The sequence below is a fragment of the Sipha flava genome, unplaced genomic scaffold, assembly GCF_003268045.1.
Source record: "Sipha flava isolate LNK unplaced genomic scaffold, YSA_version1 2_pilon_pilon, whole genome shotgun sequence".
Lineage (NCBI taxonomy): Eukaryota > Metazoa > Arthropoda > Insecta > Hemiptera > Aphididae > Sipha > Sipha flava.
Window position 1 is genome coordinate 596,940 of NW_020272972.1, and position 19,363 is coordinate 616,302.

General features: G+C 38.2%; 1 long non-coding RNA gene across 1 annotated transcript in view; it reads right to left on the reverse strand.

The window, feature by feature from the left end:
- Positions 1–19,363, reverse strand: part of LOC112686170 — a 130,737-nt gene that overhangs the window by 41,505 nt on the left and 69,869 nt on the right. Inside the window, exon 4 of the long non-coding RNA XR_003148869.1 lies at positions 13,116–13,181. This is a non-coding gene — a long non-coding RNA (uncharacterized LOC112686170). The remainder of the gene's footprint in view (positions 1–13,115; positions 13,182–19,363) is intronic.

Sequence of the window (19,363 nt, forward strand, 5' to 3'; positions counted from 1 at the left end):
AAATGAAGCACAATCGTAACTTTCAAAACACAGACATGTGTTAAAAAAAGAACTGCACAAAAGTCGGTTCTAAGTGGATCCGGATTTTTAGATTAAAAAAAAAAAAAAAACACAAATATTAAGGATTCGCCTGATTTAAATATTACCAACGATTTTACTTGTAAATGTTGAGCCTGAATTGTAGAAAAAAAATTGAGTCACTCCCCCTCCCCCTAGAAGTAAGTCTAAACACGCTCCTGCGCGATGGCGTGCGAATCGTTCGCCAGGAGCTAGTCGGAATACGCGCGCGTTCGGCAACGTGCGCAAACTTTGTCGGAGTAATTACATTACGGCGATCGCGCTTTCGAACGGCCACGAAAACGGCAAAGCAAAGCAAAACAGCAAAGCATTTCGGTTTACGTGCGACGTACACGATTAGCGTATGGATGAACGATATTGTTTTTATCATCCGCCCTCCCTCCACCCCTCGAGTCGGTCGTCGCGTTTGTTTCGCCGTAACGTATTAACATAATATTGATGGCGCGGGGGACATCTGGCTGCCGTACGATAATACGAGTTTAGCGTTTTAATTGTTCGCAAACTCGTTTAGTCTTGCGTTTAATATCCCAATTTAAAGTTTCGCGATACGCTAAATACTTGTTGTTCTCGTGTCGTGCCGTCGGGAACAACGGCGCGGCGGCCGGCCGATTCGATTTGGGGCGACGACGAAGTTTCTTAAAACCGAAACTTTTACTGTAATTGAAAAACTATGGATGGCCGATTATCCGTAATTGTCCGCTCAGGCTTAATACCCCTGATCCTATCGGGGCTTACACTTACGCACAAGACGTAAGACGATTTTACCGGCGCCCATCAATATTCATAACACAAATAAGTCGCCCGGAGAGAGCGGATAAACGGTTTTTCGGCCATTCGATAATACGTAATGATGATTTCTTCATGTTACCTATCAATACTTAATTCGATTCCACGGTAGTAACGTCTGTTCGACAACATCCCGTAGGGGTTTTCGTCGGATGATGTTCGTGCGCATGTCTCAATCGGATTACGGTGTTTGTGGGCTGCAGTTGCAATACGAAAACGAAAAAGCCTATGCCCGAAGACGACAAAGAGTGGACTACAGAAACGTATACATGTGTGTACTTCGACAAACATTAAAATACAAAACCAAAAACAATTTATCTTAAATCGTGAGCAGAAAACTATTTTTGTTGTTTTATTATTGATATTGTTCATTATTGTAACTGATGTTTTTCTGTTAGCTATGTGCTACAAACAAAAGATAAACTACGCAATAATTTTGTTTATTAGCTACCGCGTCGCTTAAACATCGAAATATAGCAGAATCAACAGTATTTTGTCGAAAACGAGAAAATAAGAGTTTTGATTTATAACTACGATAAACTATACGCTAAATTATTTTACTTCGAGATATTTTTGAATCATTCATGTTGAACTGTACAGCGTGTTCAAAATTTTATCTCTTAACGATATCTTACGGATTAATCTTCATTTAGTGTCACATTTTTCCACATTTTTTGTCGATTCGCAAAAATATGTACAGTCAACTGTATGTCTCGGTCTCTCGTCGACCTCTATTGTTATCGTTTTAAAACAAGCAAGTATGAGCTGCCGGCATTTGAACTAACAGAGAAATTTAAAAAATACACAATTATTATGTATGCATAATGTGTGTATATAAATGTATGTATGTATTTTCGAAGGGAACCGGAATATAATACAATTAATTGCCCCTAAATACTCGAATTATACTCGAACGGCACAGTTTGAAAACGTATTCTCCGGGTAGCGCTTCAGAAGTACAATCACATTTTGCAGTTGGAAGTAAACCTTATTCGTGTTTCGTGTGCCTGTAAGTGTTGACTAGAAGTAACAAATTGTACGTGTTCAAGCCAATGCTATTATATTTGACTTGAGTAGGCAATTTTCATTCGTATAAAGTCAGAAAAATAAGAAAAACATTTCAACGAATCGCTCCCACTAAGACACTCTGACAAGTTGAAAATGCATGGAATTCAATAAACAAAATGTATGTTATATTACTTAAACGAAAAAAAAAAATCATTCGCATTATCAATCCAGTAATACAATATAATAGAGTAATATTTATCTTTATAAAGATACTCTACTCATAAAGATAAAACGACAAACACTAAGAAACTAACCGTATCATATCCATTGAATATTGTAATAAAATTGAATACATTTCAATTTATTCTACAATTACATTAGTTAAATTACGCATTATACGAAATTAATTAATGAGAAGGTGAGAGTTTTGTATAAAATATAAACCGTGAGTAAAGTACTAGGTTCTGCCTTAATATATTATTTTATTCTTGTGCATATATGTAACAGTTTTTGTAATTATTTATAAATTAGGTTATTATTTCGCATAAAATTGAAACCATATTATAATGTAGTGCAAACTACGAAATAATATTGATCTAACGGTTCAAAGCGAAATTTAATTTAAATTGTTTTCTTTTAATTAGCGTCTGTGCACATGGGTCTGGCGTGTATAGTACATGATTATATATTTATGTGTGCCGGCGCGGTAACGATGAAATAAAAACGAATGGAGATAATCGTTGGCGTACTCGTTTAATGTGTTATTTACAGGAACTCCTTAGCATTTGCACAGTAGCCCAACTAGAGTTCAAATATTTGGGGTATTACAGTTTTGAACCGCTTTAAAAGTCGTGGGACTATGCCCTCCATACCCCCAAACTTTAAATAATACCAGTATTTGAATTATACTATTATTATATTCGCAATATCATTTTTGGTAAAAATATAAAACACAATTCATTTTTTGACTATAGTATTTGATTATATTTTCTACATTTACATTCTAAGGTGTCAAACATAATTTTCTATCATAATTTGCAAATTCGCAAAGTAGGTAATATTGATCAATAATTATAAATAGTAAATGTATATTAAATGCACATTTTTAGAAGTTTTTATGCGTATTTTACCGTTTTTCAGTGCATATTTTACCGTTTATTGCAGTGTTAAGAGGTTTCAAACGATGGTTTTTAACGAGTTCACTGAACACGTAAGTTGGGGGGGGGGGGGTGTAAGAGGGGAGGGAGAGTAACTGGTAAGTATTCCGGGGACCACGCGTCGACGGAAGAGGTGTTTTTAAGTGAAAAGCGATTTCGAAAAACGGAAGAAAATCCGTAGGATTGTGATATTTAACGGGAGATCTGCGTTTTAAGCCTAGACGTTTGTTCGCAGTGCGACGTAGAAAATCTCGGGAACACGGCGATTATACGTTTTATATATGCACGCATGCACAAACCGTATATTTCATACTATACAAATGCGGAGATATAAAGAGAGAAAGAGAGCGAGGACGGACATGTAGCCTAACCCGCCGGCTTAATGTCCCGGCAAACTCTTTGCGTTTTCCGAACCGTGTACGCGAGTCACCCCCAAACCCTTTCAACCACCCTCTCGCCGTGTTCGCGATACGCTGTAACGGGGCGCGTGCGCGCTGCTGACCGCTATGGAACTCGCTCGCGCACGTTTTATCGCGTCGAAATATACGTTTTTTGTCGCTTTTTTTTCCCGAAAACACGGTGTGCCGAAGGTTTCATTTCGTCCGCCGCTTCCGGTGCACCCGTTTGACACACGACGGCGGGAAAAAGGTGTTTATTTCAAGAGGGCGGCTGTGGTGTTGCCCCTCCAAAGAATAATGTGTACCGCACCGGAAAAATGTACTCGTTTATCGATTTCGTACTCGTGTGGTGTACCACGTAAAGGTCTTAAACACTGGAGGCCGCGGCGGAGACAACGAGGCCGAGACGGTTTACACGAGCCGCGGAAGGCGAGCGCGAACAAACGCGTTCCGAAGAGCACGTTGCCGTATACACCGTGCTCCGAGCGACACGCGCCCCCCAACGTCCGTGACAGAGGTGGAACTAGAAATTTTACGCCCGGGAAAAATGATAAAATTACGCTCTATCATAGACCAATAATCGAATGCTCTACTCGAGAATTTTTTTCTAATTATTAATTTTATTATTATTAATTTTTCTAATATACAATCATACTTATTGAGTTTTTACAAAGTTAAAAATATCAAATTAGTTGTTAATAATTACAAAATTTCCACCTTCTAAATTTTACGCCCGGGGACGAATACCCGTCTTTCACCCGCTAGTTCCGTCACTGGTCCACGATCGCTTCACGTCCAAATGAAACCGCCAGACGGTTATCGGGCGCGGAGGGTTGGCCGACGGGTTTCGTATAACCTTCCGTATAAACACGCACGCCCTACCCCTTCACCCGCCGGTCACGGCCGTTGCACTCGAGATAACTAGTTTCTGCGAGGGTCGATGGGCTGGAACAAACCGACTTAGGAAAACTTAAGGTTTTGTTATTTTTATTTTATTTATTTATTTTTTTTTAACATCGTTATACGTCCTCTAGATGTACCGTAGCCGTCGTCTACATCGCACTGATAATAGCGACCAGAAGTAATTTAAAAACTCGTTTACAAACGACGGGACGAGAAATCGGTTTTTTTTTTTCGGAAAAGCAAGAGAGTGGGAGCGAGTGGTGGTTCGGGTACGAGTGGAGGAAATATAATCCAAGGGGCGATTCAATGGCGACTTAAGCTTATTTTATTATTTTTTTTTTCTATATGAACAAATCCGTAATCGCCGTAATCAGACCGAATACAAGTCGAGAAACGTTCGGAGACAAATAAAAAAAAGCTATTCGGCCTAATAGCGTTCAAAGCTAATAGTTTTCGTCTCCCTTCTCCGCATCCGAACGCGCAAAATTGTTTTCTATCTCGTTGGTCGATGCACTACGTGAGCCACCGAAAGTCACTCGATACATGTTGTATAACATTGTGTTGACGTAGGTGATATGAGTGTTTGTCGAAAACTAATCCATTCGTATTCGTAAGCCATGTGCCGGAAAACGTTGAAAGTAAATGAACGAAAACGAACATCGATACCCATCGCCGTCGTAAAGTTTGCGGGTCCTGAAGTAACTTAAAGCATGAAGGCTGTACAGTGGAAACCAGGAATGGTTATGGAACAAAAAAAAAAAATCAACGGATGTTGTGGCCACCAAAATTTTAGGACCTGGGGTAAAATAATCCTGATATCCCTCTCTCTAGACGGCGCTATCAGTAACTATGATCATAACATTTACAATATACATGAAACATTTTTAAACATCGACGATTTCGAGTTGATCACGGTACCACTACGTTTACCGTGTACATTTCGGTCGCACGCACTAACCTAAAATTCTATATCTTACATATATTAAATAACATTCAGTGGCTTTACATAAAATATGATTACAATTCTGTCTTAGGAGACGAGAGAAGTCGTGATTAAGACAGTTCAAGAATTACAACGGGCCTACGGGCGAACCAAGTAATCCAGTTTACTATTTGAATACTTAATCGTTATTTACTTGATGTTAAGTCGTAGTTGTCCAACGAATGAACGCGGTGATCAGAAATCGGATCGCACAAGATTTTAAATGTGTCAAAAATAGACCCTCGAACGAATAATATTTGCTCGTCCTTGCACAATGCAGGTACCTACCACAAACGCGCATGCTTGTGCAAAAATCTCGCACAAAGGATACGTATGCTCGACACCGTTTGAGAACGTATTATTGAATATTTCAAGTCTAGTAAACATAAATAATACAAGCGGAACCACCCGCACTTGCCCGGGGGTGATTTTACTGTTTTAAATACTGATTAATAACTTTACTAATCCTAAATCTAAGAATGATTATATTGGATAAGGGCCACAGCCATCATATATTATTTTAATATTTATTCATACCACATTGATTTGCAATGTAAAGTAGCGTTGGTTCAATTTTCAATGAATTCATAGTTTCAAAATTATAGGAAATTTTATAGTGATTTTGATAAACGCCAGCGGATTGTACTCGTAATGCTAGTTAGTGTGAAACTTTAAAATCTATTGTTTTTTTTATTCTATAAATCGTTCTCATATATTAAAAATTTGACAAATTCAAGTTTTTTTTTTTATGTAAGTATCATTTGTTGAAATATTTTTATTGAAATTATTGAAAATCAATAGAAACATTTAAAGTAACTTTTTATTTTTTCACTTTTTACAATTATTTTGAAAAATTGCTCGAATATTAAAAAAAAAAAAAAACTACTCGATTATTCGCTCATGAGCTAGAGTGACTGAAATAATAATTAATTTTGTATATACCTAAAATATTATGTACACATTGTATATATAATGTATAGTTAATATTTAATATGAGTTTGTTATGGTTTGTTACTGTTTCTCGGAACTATCAGCTATAGGGTCGACCGTCGAAGAAACGTATAATAATTGATAATCGTGGAATAAAACAAATATTTTCAAAAATTGTTTTTTTTTTTTTGTAAACGCATAAAAATGTAGTTATATCAATGTAAGCAATTATTTTGACCGAACAGTTGAGGGTTCCCGGTGAACTATTCGTAGATATATTAAAAATACCGCGTCTTCATGGACGTACTGAATTCAAGCCCTGAACATACTGCTTTGTCGGATTTTAGTAGACGTTTGAAACGTAATTGGTAATTAGAAAATGTATTGCAAAAGTCGCGGAAAGACGACAAAAGTGTCCTTATGATTTTATTATATTTATTTTATTCTGTATACGTTAGAGGTAATACGAGAACAGGATTTTAGCGTATGAAACGTTTGTGTAGTACATAACTGAATGAATCGTCGATAAAATCCTGCTAGATACGTACACGTTCCTTTACAACACGTTATTTTGCATTCCCTGTAGAAATGGTCATAGACAATAATCATTCCGTATACTTTGACAGCCAGGCCCGATAATAAGGTGTATCATCGTGTGTGCGGTAATAATAAACAAACAACCGCTCAAGTTTTACGTCAAATAATATTAAATCCTTACAAGAAAAGTATAGTACGGAGAGCGTACTCAAAAATCATGAAAAATCCCTTCGGGTATAATATTTGAAATCGATGTTGTTTATTTTTTATTTACTTTTTAGATCGCATTTAAAACACCTTTAAATTTAAAAAGAAAAAAATCTTCAAGTCGAATTCCATTTTGAAACGTTCTTTGAATTTTTCAATTGGAAATTTATGTTTTTAAAGAACGAAAAAAAAACCAATTCCTCGTTCAAAACCGTAACTCATAGGTTTTTTATATCGCACGTGCATAACGCGTACCCTCATAAAGTCTGTTATAGGGCTGCAAAAGTGCCTCATCGGAACGTCGTCGTTTTTTCTCAACGGATCCCGCGGGGAAAGTCTACAACATTATCCATCAGACGGTGTACTTCCATCATCGCAACGGAGACTTAGGGCGGACGTACGTGGACTGCTATTATTGTTATTGTTCGTCGAACAATATTCACCCCGTTCGACGCACAACACTAAATAATCGTCCTCGACAATGACTCGAATGCGCGAAGGTTTTCCTGCGAGCACGAAGAGAGTACCGGTGGCGAGCGGCTAGCCATGCTCGACCAACGATGACGAACGGATCCGAATGCTCACGCGAAAACCATTTTCCCCCCCGGGCTCGGCCGAAGAGAACGTTTTTCGAAACAGCAGCTCGTTAGCATAACTGCAGCGCGAGATTGAAAAAAAAAAAAAAAAAAAAAAAAATTGCCGTTCGCCACGGGCTCCGGGGTCAGCGCAGCAGATTTTCGACTGCCGATCGTCCACTGTTAAGTATACGAAAATAATATCACAGAAGTCCGCGCACCGGTTCCGGGAGAATAATCACGTAATAAACGGACCGGCATCAACAGGTACGAGCGCGCCGCCGAAACGGTTTCGTTGATTTAAACCGTTGTTCTTGCCGTTCGTCAACGCCGGTCGAGGGGTTCAAAGTTGAACCCAGCGGTAACGGCTAGGAATCCGATTGCACTCCGCCGCCGCCGACCAGAACGATCCGGGAAGTCTCAATCGAATCACGGCAGAAGTGCGTTGTGCATGATAATCGCCACGGCGGCAACACGGGAACCGGAAATATTACTGGAACGGCTCGGCGGCGTTTTAAATTACTATACATGTAGGTACGTGTACGGATGACGAATTTCATCCCGTTTGATGGTTTACCGGCATAATCCATTAGGGTTTATTATTATCATTGTTGTTATTATTATTTTTTATCGTCGTCATTATCATAATCATCTTTATTATTATGATTATTGTCATTAACTGCTATCGCCTTCACCGCATTCGCTTCGCATCTTGTTCATAATGGAATCGACATCCAAGTAGTGCGTTGTTGTATACATAATTCGTGCGCGTGGCTTTTGTATAAAGGTATATAATTCAAAATAATGACGTAGCGTAAAATGGTAGGTACTTCGGCTTAACAAAGCTTCAAACGGTTCCTGGCAAAAGGATATGTGCGCTCTTGCACGCACACTCGGCGTACACGAATGCACACCCGGGCGCGCAAACGTTACTCGGAATTGTGAATGTCATGGCTCTACTCGTTAAATTGATTTTCGAGATAATCATACACTCAATGAGTGAACCGCAATCGTCATTTTATGATAACAATAGAGTTTCAAAACGAAACGATTCGCACTAGACAGTTCAAATATTATTAATACGATGAACGATAAAACGGGCAAATGGTCGACATTTCAATAATTTGGAACACTTTTCTTCTCCTTCTTCTTCTTCTCCTCCTTCGCCTTTCTACCAACTGTTTGGGGTGGGCCACTCTTGTCCTAAAACTCCACTCTTCTCGAGACTATATACATCCCTTACGCACACACCAACAGCCCTCATATCAATAGTATCCAACCATCTCTATTTTGGTCTTCCTCTTCCTCGTTCCCCTTGTACGTTAATTTTCATAACCACTCTTACTACTTTTATTTCCTCCCGCCTCATCACATGCCCAAACCATCTGGGACATTTGTTCATTTGGAAACACTTGTATCGCGTAAATCAAATAGGTCATCGAGTTTCTAGTTTTGAAATCGAATCGTATTCTATTTGGGCTTACAAACATAATACATTGAAAAAAAAAAAAATTGAAAAATGTATAGAAAACTAATAGTGTAATAATGAAGTAATCAACTCTGATTTGAAACGACAATACGAAGCGGTTTTTTTTTAATAAATTTTTAAATACGATGTGTATAGTACACGAGCGGGGTAATACTATTTCGATGGGAATTCATTTAATTTCGAAGTTAAATTAACTATACATTTTTTATATCTTATCGACGCGAGGGAATAGTTTTATTTATTGATGTATTTGCAAGAGGTCTCTTATGTGCGTTCTTTTTTTTTTTTTATGTATTTATTTTGTAATGTCAAAGTAAAATAAAACAATAATTCTTAGAAATTTAATTTCACGTACTACAAAAAAAAAAAAAAAAAAATTAAACCGTCCACGGTGCCAATCAAGTATTTTTTTTTCCTTGCCTTCCGTTTTTTTCTCCGCAAAATATTTCTCCGTATTTAATAATACATCAGTTCATGTTCGGGGCGCAGGTCCCGTACTAAACCGCATCGTTTCCCCGTAAAGGAAATGACTGGAAACAAAAGTAAAAAATAAAATGATAAAAACGTATCTCTGGAGGTGTACGCCCTCCGTCGTCCCTCCGGGGATCTGAAATGATTCACATACAAGATATTATTCACCGGATCTACCGGCGCGACGTCATGCTGGTGCTGAAGGGATTGGGACGGGGGCGAAAACACTGCCGCGCTCAGCACAACTGTTTCCAAGGTACGGTTACCGCGCGAAACTTTTCCCGTTGATGAAAACAAATGGTCCCGAGACGCGCGCGCTATTAATACGTTTACGTTTGCGAATCACCTCCGAAGAACAACACGGTCCGTACGCGTATTCCCGGACGACTTTCGTCCGCGCCAAACTTTTCATCCGGGACATCCTCGCGGTCCAACGTAGTTTCGTTTCGGCGCGAGTAGCTCTCGTCCGGCCGCGCGTTACAACGTGTCTTCGCTACATTACAGTTGCAGGTATTATTGTGTTCGTTCCGTGAACGCTTCACAAATGTGTGGCAAACATGCACGTTTGAATACTATTTTGTGAATTTTCGATTACGAATGGAGGCACAGGTTATGATGTGTACGACGAGACCCGTCCGGCTCCCGATTACGTTACACGGTACAAGTCATCCGGCCCTGATCGAATGGTTAAGCCTTCTCCCCGGCGCCGTCCCGCCGTATGCCTGGACGTGCACCTGTAACCTGCTGCGACCGCGGTACGCGCCTGTCAACCGGTCGACGGTCGTGTTCGACGGCGGCGGGGGAAAACGTGCCGTTGAACGTAACACCGCGCCGGGCGCGTCACCACGGAGGAGGGGGTAATCTAGCCCTCCCCCCAGAAAACGGTTTTAGCCCGCCCCCCATCCCCCCCCCCCCCCCGCTGAAAAATATGTACGACATAACAAAGTCGTAACACATTATTTTGAAAAGAGCTACGTCAAAAAATGTACGTACACACTTTCGCATTTTCGAAGATTCGTGTTTTCAGTTCTTAGATAGGCCCTGAATCGTGTATATTTATTTTACTTGTTTACTTATCGTTTGTTACCATTTTTTTCGTTTTCGTCTAATCGCGGTTGTACGCCACGAAAATAATAATAGCCATATTACGTTGTATGACACGAAAATAGTTATATATTATTTAAATAACCTCAGTATTTATTGAAAAACCTTAGGGCGTGCAAAAAAAAAAAAAAAATAAAAAATAAAAATATATACAATCGCCCACTCTGCCCCCCCCCCCCCCCCAGGAAAAAAATTCTAGTGCCGTGCCCGCACTGCAACAGGTGAGTTCGATCGACCGGTGCTCGTGCACGCGCGGTCGCCGCGAAACGGCGTGTGTTCGCGCTCGGCATCATCGCAAAACGATCACCACAATCGATCGGCGTTTTATCGTGTGCCCCCACGATCAACGGAGAAACGGTCACATGGAGGACGGGAGAGCAGAGTTTTGACGCCTCGGGTAAGGTTTTGCTGCCATCCCTACACACGTTTTATACGATTCTTCGAAAAAAGATAATATTTTTTACCTGTAGATTTTACACGGTCAACTTTTGACGATATCATCATGAAAATAAAAATCGCAGTGCGGTCGCCGTACAAATATCTTAAAATGTTAATTAAAATTTTTTTTGATTGACGAATGAAAATGGACGACGTATGATTATGGTTACGAAAAAACGCAGCCGCCCGAGGCTATAGTACCCTTCACCCTCTCCTTAATACATCCCTGCGGCAGGGGGTGTGAAACAATCCTCAAATCCATCTTGACCGGTCTTACGGCGCTGGTCGTGACGCGTCTGTTGCGTCTCGGAAATAAAATATGCGAACGCGTACGGAGGAACGGTGTGCGCTATCGAACGGGTTACCGTAGGGCTTCGGGCGTGGCGTGCTGTTGACGCGCGAGGAGAGGAGGACGAAATAATAGTTTCAAATCTATTAGTTGACATTTTTTTTCGGATCATGATTTATCTCACGCTGGAAGCCGATTTTTTTTTTTTTTTTACTGCGTGCATGGGGTTTTTTTTTAAGAATTTATTGAAGCCGGAATAATATTGATTTCTTTTTTTCCCCTCGTTACACGAAATATATTGTTGATCAATCGGTTTATGAAATATAGTCAAGCATTCGACCGGAACGTCATACAATACGGCGCGTAGGATTACGTTGGTAAATAATAATAATAATAAGAAGAAAATGATGCTTTATCAGTTTCGGTTATAAAATGGAACGCGAACGATCGGACAAAAGATCGTTTCGGACAAATACAACAACAACTTCAAATTTTTGATGATTGTATTTCGATTCAAACGTAATAAAAATAATAAGTTCAGTTGAGATAGTTTTATCTTATTATTGTAAATCAAAACTGCATTTTTTATCCTGCTGCTCTTGTTTTGCTCGTAACCCTTGTGTGTTTACCAAAGTGTTACAATTAAGCACCCCCAAATTGTTTTACAGATAATTTAAAAACTCGTACGATTTCTGTACATCTGCAGTATGTTACCAACTGTTTAACGCTAATAATGTTATCGATGTAACTTAAAGCTACCAAAAAAAATAAAAAATGTCAACGATTTGCTCCTGATTTTCACCAAGAATGACCTGACCACTTCAATCTTCTTTTGCTAATATCTTGTTTAATGCTTGGCCATTGATATAAATCCCGAAGATATTAACATGTTTTTCTTGTTATAGTTTATAAATGCATGATTAATAACAATTTAATATATAAATTAATTTTTACAGCCAGTAGACGTGGTAGAATGTGGTGAATATACCATAACTGGTATTTTTCTGTTATAGTTTCAGCGATCCCAAGTTGATCAACAAAACTGTTCTCCAGCAAAATACGGCGTCACACGGTTGAAAAATGTAAGTTTTATTCGAACTACTTTGTAAAGTTAAAAGAAAGTTGTTATAAAAAGTGTACCCGGCTTTCTTTTTCATCCGGAAAAGTCCCGAATCATCGTAATGAAACGCTAAAAATGTTTAAAAGCAAGTCGAGGTAGTCAGTCGTCTTATACCTCCACACCCGATCCGAGTACAGATTACATAACGCACATAACGTGTTCTACGCTAAATCTGGTTTGATGACAAACGTAGCAATTGATATCGGTACTATTATTATTATCATCTGTATACTGTTAGCGTATTTAATACTGTAACGAGTAGTGTAACTCCAGGCGTAGATAATGTATTGTAATATAAATGTGTGTAAAAGCTGAAATTTAATACTGGTCGATTATGTACAAGTGTAGGCTGGTAAAATTATGTGGGATAAAACGTTTTGGACAAATAATAGCATGAAAAAAAAGTTTCGCGTACCAAAACCAAAAATAAAAATAAAATAAAATATAAAAACAACATTCGGCGTGGGATAATTTTTTTTTTTTTTTTTTGGTAAAAAAATTATAATAATAACAATTTATTATTTACAAAAATATAAACGTGAAACAATGGTTCGAAACGAAATAAAAATAAAAATAATTGCTTTGAATAATCATAATGTATTTACATATGGTTTGGTGTTGAACAAAACGCAATGATACTTACAGTCGGGTTATTTGCTTGATGTCGACCGAAGTTCTCTATCCTGTGGCCTTACGCTACTTCCAATACCTAAAACAAGTAAAATAAAACATTAATATTAGACATCGTGTGTGTATCATCTACGATTGCGGTCGCACATTATTGCACAGCATCAAATACAAGTTTTTTTTCTGACCAACCGAACACATAATATACTAATTATACACCAAAAAAACGTTAGACCATCAAGGTAGAATATTTTTTAGTTCACAACGAAACCGTGTCGGCGGTTTTCGTATTGATTTATTTTTGAGAAAATATTCTTTTTAAAAACTATATATGGTTCAATAGTTATATGATTTAAACGGCACGTACGTTTTTGTTTAATTCATTTTCGGTGTACTTATACAATTCATATTTAATAAGCTCCGTGTAATGATTAAACTTTATAAAGACAGTTACTTAAAACATAATAAGCGTACGAATAGTAACTCTAACGGTATATTATTTGTGAAAAGGTCTGCATCGAAAGAAAAGAACGTGGATAGCACCTTGTGAAAACAAACATGGACTGAGATCCAATCGGAATAAAAATATTAAAACGAAGGTAGGAAACACTACAAAAGTCTACTAGTCGGATTACTCAAATATTTGAACAAAGAAAAATCGCTCTGTTTCTGCGTGTCTGACGGTTTCCGTTCGGTACAAATTCTGTGGAGGCCTATACGGGTCGTTTTTTTTCCATGTATTTTCTATCAAGAATTTCGTTCGAGGTGGTTCCGTTATAAGAGCTATTTTCGCGGTTTGTATACATTCGACGCGTCTCGTTCGAGGAGTAGCTAATAATACTGTATCGTATCTGGTACACGTTTATGCAGTGTGCTCACGCTAAGAAGTACCACTAATCATTTCAGTTTGATGACTTTTTATTGAAATGAGGGTTTAGGGTAATGAAAGAGAGTACCAAAATACATGATTCCAGACAATTTTCAAATCGTAGGTCAGGTCTGTACGCGCATGCGCAATTCAAATTACTTTCATTTTTAAAAGCAACACCATTTTTTTTCTACACGTTCGAGTAGAGTTTTTTTCTTCAAACAATTTTCATATAAAAAGTTTTTCCTAGTTACGAAATTCGCAAAGTTTTAGTATTTTGATGTTTAATAATATTTACGAATAATCAGATCTTGACGAAATTTCAATTGTGTTTAACTTAATACTTGTAAATCAAAATAAAATCTCCGATGTTGTTAATATCTGTTTGCAGATAGATAAGATATAAATAAAGAAGGTTCTGGCGACATTTGTGGACTGATAAGTCTAAATTTACAAATAATGGTAGGTATAATGAATAAACAAAACTATAAACGATCAGATGGATGGATCAAATCCGCGCTGTTCTCGAAAAACTAACTTTCAGAGTGTCTAGGGTATAAATGTGTGGTGTTGTAGGTACATTTGAGGAAAACTTTTAAGTCCTTATTTTTATGACGGGACACTCACGGGTAGAAAATATTTAGATTCTTGTAAATCAATAACAGTTATTGTTATAAAATATAACATTGGCTACATGAGAAAATATGTACACATTTACAACAAAATACATCAGCAAACAACGCCATCATTTTGCGACAATATTTAAGTTAAATTTTTCTTATCCCATGGAATAATTTCTTACAAGATTTTCAGACTTGACCCCATCTATGGGGGCATTTTGAAATATTTTCAGAATGCTGACCTACCAGTTTACGTCCATTATTTAAAAAACAAAATACAACTGGCTTGTTATAATTTGAGAGAAAACCAAATAAACGCAGCAACATCAGAAGAATTATAAAATAATGTTTGGAATCTTAATAGAAGTATCAAAGCAAAAACCTTAAGAAATTTATAAGATAAAACTTAAATTGTTAATAAATTTAATTTAATTTCAAATTCATTGTGTGTATGTTCTTGTAATTTTCCTTACCATCAATACTTAGTTACCTTATATAGGTAGTATGAATGACAAAAAATAGAGTAAACTACGATAGACAATAAGTGTTTTTTTTTTTTTTATCTTATCCATCTACAACCAGATATTTAACGATATCGGAGATTTTACTTTGATTTTCAAGTATTAAGTTGAACATAATTAAAACTTCGTCAAGACAAGATTATTCGTAAATATTAAACTTGAACATACTACAACGTTGCCAATTTTGAAATTAGAAAAAAAAAAAATAATAAACTCTACTCTAATATGTAGAAAAAATATGGTGTTGCCATTTAAAAAGAATTAAATTGAATTGGGCATGCGCATACTGCCCGAATCGAGAACTTGAAATTATATTAAAATTGTGTATTTCATACTCATTTTCGTTCCCCGAAAACCTCATTTTAACGTAAAAACATCGAACTGAAATATTTATTGATACCCCTGAGCGTGAACACACTGTATACATAATTCATCATATCGCAAACGTATAATAGACATATCGAACACGTTTCGGCGAAGAGGAGACGTACGCGTCGCCGTGCCATAATCATCGTCGTCATTAGAATACGATATTGTGTACGAAGATAGACTTCCCCGAGGGCGTTTGCTGTCGGACAGCTCCGCGGGGACAGGTGCATATAAACACCGCAGAACGGTACAATTACAATAATAATAATGCGGGATTGGCTTCACTATATACCGTTGTACCGAACGTATATGGGTTTGGTATCGTAACATAATATATTGTACACCGTTTGCATCGTTCATGCGTCAAAACCAATGCTCTGCCCCGGAGGCACGATGAATCGCTGTATCGTTAGCGCATATAAACGTAGTACATGTCGTTTAGTCGTTTCCGAAAAAATAAAACAAATATTGTTCCGTATAACCGTATACACCGCGAGTGCACGAATTCGCTTACGCGATTATTGTGATTTCGGGGCGTTTGATCAACGCAAGTCGAAAGAAACGAAACGGATATTCACTGCTACGCCAAAGTTATAACTTTCGTATACGATGCATACTACATATTCGTATACGAGTGGTACGAACTGTAGCGGATTTTCACAGTTTTCCGTATGAATAATCCTTATGGTTGTAGAAATGCATTTTTAAACTGGATTTCAATTCGGATAAAAACGTTTTTCAGTTTAAAAAAAAAAAAAAAAAAAAGTAATATTATTTCCAACTGTTTAACTCGCTGAAACATTTACGAGTTGATAAAAATTTAATTTTTAACTTTCAACTAAACCCAGATTTGTCTGGATTAACTAGGCGAGTTGAACCAATTAGAGAACTTGATCAACCTTGGTGCGTGCCATCATTATCGTTACATTGGATGCGACGGATACGATTATTTTGTTCACGTATTTATTATATTCTATACGCGTACAAGCGAACCACTTTTGTTTCGAGTGTTCTCCGCAATCAGCTGACAAAACAAATCCCAGCCATCGTTTCCATTTCGTTTGATTTTTTCCGGTCGTTTTACCATCTCTAATCCTGCGTTACACAAAATCCCGACCTATGTAGAGGTCCGTAAAATACTACGCGCGCTGTTCGTTAAATCCGATAACAGGTCGAAGAACATGGAGAGAGAGAAATAGAGAGAGAGAGAGAGAGAGAGAGAGAGAGAGAAAGAAAAAGACAAATAACGAGGCCAAGGGGAAAAATCGTTTCGAAACGGTAAATCTGGTGGGATCAATGCAACGACTTAACCGTGGGATTCGCGTGGATTGACAAGCCGAATCGGCTAAGACTTAGCCGCCGGGAACGTGTCTATTTTCAGGACCCGTGGTGGTGGTAAGTTCGCTCGTAGTCCTCCCTAGCACCCGAACGTTTCGTGGCCGGTCGCCCTGTAATTCACGGTCTCGTCTCCACCTCCACGTTTCCCGATCTCTCGAATCTCCTACGCTCGTCCGTCGCTCCAAAGTCCGACCCCGTGATGATATGACGTTTCACACGCCTTCCTCCTGCCAAAAATGTGTTTCGCGTCGCGTCCGCAGCTCGTTTATCGCGTATTCATCGTAATAGATTCCGTCCCGGCGTCGGGCGAAAAGACCCTCGTGATCCGGTGAGGGATCGGTGCGCGCGTACACACGGTGTTCGCCCCCGCGGCTGAGACGACGTTCAACTCTCGACCGTGTACACGGTCGTGTCCGTAGCCGTTCGTCCGAGATTATCGTAATATTAATATTATCGCGATACGGTGTCGCGTGTGACGACGGCCGCGTGTCCCGAGATTAAAACGCCCGACCCTACCGTCCCTTTCATCCGATGAAAAGTCGATTGTCCTCGGAGGCCAGCTTTCGGGTCAACGGATCCGCCGGCGAAACAAGAGCCGCGGGGCCACATTTCACCCGACGCCGCGAAAACACGAATTTTCACAAGTTTCGCCTGCGCCGATGGCGCGACGGAACCCAGCTCGGGACGAGCTACGTAACATTTGGGTTCGGACGAGCAGACAGAGCCGCGTTCAACAGGGGCAAGGGGGAGAGCAATTGCCCGGAGGCGGAAAATTGTAGAGGATCAACATAAAATAAAATAATACATGATTATTACATATTACATATATTAATACATGATTTTTCTTGTATGAACGTATTACTATAATACATATTATTTCGTTCATAACTACCACGAAAAATCCGCATTCTACCGCTGCATGTCACAAGGCGATAAGAACTTGTGCTGTAATCGTACAAACTATTTTCGTTATTCCTGTACGCTTTTTTTTCCTCGAAATTAGTCAAGCATGAGTATATCGTTTTATTTAATCTCGGCAGTCGGCACATTGCACCGTTAGGTGTGTAAACATCTTTTCGGTGAGACGATTTTATTTTTTGACGGTTTAATTATTATTTTTCGGCAGCATATTTTAATTTTCCCCGGGGCGGTAACATAGCTTAACGTGGAACTGCGCGCAGAAAGTCTCGGTGAACAATGTGATTCGTTCGAATTCGGTTATTCGTAAATATGATGTAACGAACAATTCATACATTATTAAATTTAATAGAACAGCTGTTTATAATAACATAAGAGTTCAATAAAGTTAGAAACGGCAAAATATAAAAGAATAACATTTGTTTAATCTTATTGATTTTGTACGGCTACGTCCGAATACCACTTATAGGAGGGATATGCAGTGTATCCACAAGTTTGTTTATCATGCACTTATGTGCACAGCTTAAACTTTATTTTAACTTAAACTACTTATGATACGGTTGTTACAACCGATTAGTTTCTAGATTGAAACATTTTTTATATCCGAGTAAATATTTCCATAAATCCATGTTTACATTTTATTTCATTATTATAAACTATTGAACCATCATATTTATTATTTTTATTATTGTATATTGTCAATAAAACTCTACCGAATTTTATAATACTCTTATTTATTTGAAATGACATGTAAAAATGTAAAACACAATCAATTGATTACCCCAAACTACAATCGTTTTATTCAATGTTTAATATTTACAGTGTCACCTTCTCCACTATGGTAAAATCTTTCATTGGATATAAAAATATTTCAATTTAAAAACCAATCGGTTTTTATTCACTCATTTTTTTTTTAAAAAAAAAGTCAAAAGTTGTAAAATTTAAGTTGGTACACATAAGTGCATGATAAATGAACTTGGAACCGTGCACGGGAAGCAATTCGGCCATTCGAATTTATGTTTATTTTTTCGGCATGCAATTCGGATGCACCGTTTCGTATGTACTTGATGATGCATTATTAATTCGAAATCGGTTGTACATTACATATATAAAGATACTCCAGGCCAAGCATTTGTTTATTTATTATTTACGAGTGTTAACCATTTACTAATTTGTATTTTATTTTTTAATATTTTATTAGAAAAACGTTTATTGCACAAAACTGTACACACGTAACGAGAAGGAAACGTATTTTATTCATTCTATTCAGTTTCGAATTTTAGAAATGTAAATTTGCTAAAGTGGGTACCGCTGTTGTACACGGTTATCGAGTGCCGGCCGCCATCGTGCATGCATATTGTATACGTGCCCGATCGGAAGTCAGCCCCGTTACGTTTTGCACGCACGTTTACACCCTCCGCAAAGGTGGTTCGGTCCGCCAAGGCGCCCTTGGTTCGTGTCCGTTTCCCCGGAACGGACCCTCGGTGGTTTGGCCGCGGAGTCGTAACGGTGCGTGTACGGGATGTGACCACCCTTGGAGACATCGATGCGGTTCCAGGGTCGAGCGCAAACCAAGCACGGCCATCGGCGGACCGACGACGGTAAAATTGTAAAAAAAAAAAAAAAAAAA